The following is a 4,311-nucleotide window of genomic DNA, read 5'->3' on the forward strand; positions in this document are numbered from 1 at the left end:
TCCATCTTGGCCCTGGAACGAGGAGGCCCCTTGGTTCTTGACGCTGCTGGGTACATTACATGTTTTTACACGTCACCTGTTAGTGGCTGATTTGACTCTCCTGATTTCGTTATTCACGCTTTAGGCTCTATCCACTCATTTAAAGGCATCTGAGCACAAGTGGATGATGCAGTGGAAGAGGGAGCAGACAGTAAGCAGGGGGAGATGGGAGAGAAACAGGAAGTCATTTGTGGCTGCCTTGCGAATAGATGCCTGGGAGTTTGAGTCCATGGGTGCCTAGGGCTGGCACGCCCCTCGAGTGGGTGCAGAGAAAGCGGAACATTGGCTGGCATGAAAGTGAAAGTTGCTCAGTTGTGTCCGACTCTTTGCGACCCCATGGACTATACATACAGTCCGTGGAATTCTCCAGGCCAGAATACTGGAGTGGGTAGCCTTTCCCTTCTCCAGGGGATCTTCCCAACCCAGGGATCGAACCCAGGTCACCCGCATTGCAGGCGGATTCTTTACCAACTGAGCTATGAGGTATATTTCTCCATAAATTCCCAGCTAGAGGGACACCCCCTCCCCCAACTCTGCAAGCTGCACTTGGATGGAGTATTTGAGAGTAGATAATTCCTCCTAGGAGACCATGAGTATTTGAGATCCTTGGAGGCAGGAGGTGGCATCTACAGCTTTCTCTTTTTTTTTTTTTCCTGTGTTTTTTTTTTTTTTTTTTTTAATAGAAAAGCCACTTTGAAGATGAGTAGGGCTGGGTGTTGGTGTAGCCCATGTGCCTAAGCCTTTGGATGAAGCCAAGGCTCCCCAGCACTTTTTGTTCTTTTCCTCATTTGCCATGCTGGGGGACAGCATCTCGCCTCTGGACACCACTGTGGGCTTTCCAATGACAGAATGGAGAGTTGACAGTGACCTTCTGGCTCAGCTGGTCCCAACTCAACAGAGGAAGAGTGATGACAGGGAGCATCACGGACTCTAAGGGCAGGGACAGACCCTAGCCATCCACTCTCCACAATTTCCCTCTATCTGATACCTCCCTCTCCAGGGTCCTGAGCAGTCTGTGACCCAGCTGGAGTTAGAATTTGAGCCTCTTGATTCTAGCTGAGTGCTCTTCTCCACTCCCCCACCCTCCCAGTGCTCTGTGCTTTCTCTGCGGCCTGTAAGCCAGGGCACAACCCACCCACAGGCAGGAGAATGAAACAGGATCTTAAAGAGTGCAGGGCGAGCTTCCACCCCAGAAAGACGCTCCCCCTAGCAGGTAGCTGATGCTTGACCTTCCACCATTAGAGATTCATTCTTTTGTCACTTGGAAGTGAGGCTGGCCCACAACTCTGAAAAGGCCACCCATGGCTGATAGCTAGCAACCTGCTTGGGCTATTCCTGCAGGAGAGTTGGTATCTGATGGTGGCGGGGGTGGAGGAGAAGCCGGGACAGAGAGATCTGAAACTCGCTGAAGCAGGAGGACAGCTTCCCAGGTGGTGCTAGCGGTAAAGAACCTGCCTGCCAATGCGGGAGACAGAAGAGGCTCAGGTTCGATCTCTGGGTAGGGAAGATCCCCTGGAGGAGGACATGGCAACCCACTCCAGTATTCTGGCCTGGGAAATCCCGCGGACAGAGGAGCGTGGCCAGCCTACAATGCATGGGGTCGCACAGAGTCGGACGCAACTGAACGTGCACGAAGACGCAGAAGGACCAGGAGCTGGGGCTGTCGTGAGGACAGGTCCTCCTTGTTGCAGACGTTCCTTACAGGCTACCATCCATCTGCCCAGCACACACAGGACAGACACGACCAGAGCTTCGTCTGCATGGACTGAGCCGCGTGGTGTGTTGGTCCCCGGCTGAGGGAACAGAAGTGCTTGAACTGTTGTTTTGTGACCGGAGGCAGTGGAGGGGCCTCAGAGGCCGAGGGGATGGCGTGCTTGCCACCCTGACTCCGGGCTTTGTGTTCCTGCAGACACAGAGTGGGAGGGTTCTGGCCAGAAACACAAAGGGCTGGTTCCCCAGGAGGCTCAGAGGGACTCCGAGCACGAGGAGGGGGCTGGAGCCTTGTCAGGTTTTGCCCCCAGCTTCTGCACAGCATCCAGAACTGCGAGGTAGATGGGGAGACGACAGCCCTGCACAGCCATCAGCCTCCTTCCAAGGGACACGGTCGACGTGGGCACGGGCGAGGCTCCCGGAAGCAAGTTCAAGGTTACCGGATGCTGACGAAGGGGAGCAGAGACGAAGAAGGAGACTCCATGTGAGTGCCTACGGGGTGGTCCTGCAGGGTCTCCTGGAAACTCATAGGAGGGGCTTTGGTGGGGGAGGGGGTAGTGAGGGATCCTCTGTCACGTGATGTTTTAAAAAGCAGAGCTCTGGGCTGTCGTTACTTGGTTGTCGTTACACAGGGTGGAGTTGGCCTGGTTATAACTGGAGTTTCTCTATACCGTCTGAACCCTGCCTGAGATGTTGCTTGAAAAACAGCCTCTGATTCTGGGACCTGGCATAGAGCCCGCGGCCCTGCTTGGAGAAAGTGCCGGAGCTCATGGGTACAGCCTCCTCTTCCCCTCCCATGTCCAGGCCATGATTCTACAGGACTGGAATTTGTCCCAAACTCAGTCTGGGAAAGGGCGGAGTTTTCAGGGACCTCATTATTCAACCTGGAGGAGGAAGGGGGAAACCTAACCCACCTTGTCTTATGAACTTGAGGGTAAAATGAGGCTGAAGGAGGAAGATGTGTGCTCAGAGGCTCTGGGCTGGAAACCATGACCTGAATGAACCTCCTTGGGCCTAGATTATGGGCCAGCGGGGAAAGGTACAGACAGAGATTTGTTTTAAAAAGCAAAGGCCGTCTCTGCAGGCTGGAGAAAAGTCAGAGCAGATAAGCAGAGTTGTTCTGCTGTCGTTGTCCCCCGCGCCCCACCTCCTCCTCCGTAGGCCTGCCAGCCTGCCGGCTCTCTCCTTCCTGCCTGTGATTAATCCCATGCTGGTGCAGGACACATCCACTAAGTCCCCAGGCCGTGGAGTGGCAGATCTGGCCCCTTGCATAAGCTGAGTATTCCAGAAGTTAAAAGGGCAAGGTCCTCCACACCTGCAAATATGGCATGCGACCCAGGGTGACACCACTCAGAGCAGGTACTAAGCAGATGTGACAGGAGCTGCAGCAGGAATACGGCTTGACAGGTGCCGTTTAGACGGAGTGGCCCTGTCACGAGCCGTTTGCCTGGTTGATGGATGCTGCGACCTCAGGGGGAAGGGTTGTGCTCTTCACCTGGAGAGTTGAACAGAACCGGAGATGCAGTTTTGGCAGAGTGAAGTCAGCCACTTCCAGCTGCACACACACCGTTGCGCCCATTTACTGAGCTCTGCAGGGAGCCTGGCTCTGGGTCAGGCATGTTGCAACAACCCGGCCTGCTCTTTTGTTTTTTTAGTTGAAGTATAGTTGATTTGCAATGTTGTGTTAATTTCAGCTGTGCAGCACAGTGACTTATATATATATTTTTCTATTCTTTACATTGTGTTTTATTCTTTTTTTTTTCTTTTTTTTTAAAAAATATGGAACGCTTCATGAATTTGCGTGTCATCCTTGTGCAGGGGCCATGCTAATCTTCTCTGTATCGTTCCAACTTTAGTATATGTGCTGCCGAAGCGAGCACGTGTTTTATTCTTTTATATTTTTGTTCTTTTCCGTTACGGTTTACCATACTGAATACAGTTCCCTGTGCTATACACAGTAGGACCTTGTTGCTTATCCACCCTCTGTATAATAGCTTGCATCTGCTAACCCCAACCTCCAGCTCCATCCCTCCCCTACTTCTCCCTGTTGACAAACACAGGTCTGTTTTCTCTCTGTCTATGATTCTGTTTCGGTTTCATAGATATGTTCATTGTGTCATATTTTAGATTCCACATATAAGTGATATCATGCTGTATTTGTCTTTCTCTTTCTGACTTAACTTCACATAGTATGATAATCTCTAGGTCCATCCACGTTGTTGCAAGTGCCATTATTTCATTCTTTTTTATGGCTGAGTAGTATCCCACTGTATCTATGTTCCACATCATCTTTACCCATACCTCTGTCAATGGACACTTAAGTTACTTCCATGTCTTGGGTATTGTGAACAGTGTCATGAACATAGGGGTGCATGTATCTTTTTGAGTTACAGTTTTGCCTGGGTATATGCCCAGGAGGAGTGGGATTGCCGGATCATATGGAAACTCTTATAGCTTTTTGAGGAACCTCCATCTGTTCTCCATAGTGGCTGCACCAACTTATATTCCTACCAACAGTGTAGGAGGGTTCCCTTTTCCCCACACCTTCTCCAGCATTTGTTA

The 4,311-nt window shown here is 51.3% G+C and overlaps 1 non-coding gene across 1 annotated transcript; it reads right to left on the reverse strand.

Moving 5' to 3' along the window:
• Positions 1-3,522: 3,522 nt before the first annotated feature.
• LOC133044124 (U6 spliceosomal RNA) lies at positions 3,523-3,629 on the reverse strand. The gene has a single exon (XR_009689867.1). It is a non-coding gene; the product is annotated as a U6 spliceosomal RNA (small nuclear RNA).
• Positions 3,630-4,311: the final 682 nt, after the last annotated feature.

Source organism: Dama dama, chromosome 22, assembly GCF_033118175.1.
Source record: "Dama dama isolate Ldn47 chromosome 22, ASM3311817v1, whole genome shotgun sequence".
Taxonomy (NCBI): domain Eukaryota; kingdom Metazoa; phylum Chordata; class Mammalia; order Artiodactyla; family Cervidae; genus Dama; species Dama dama.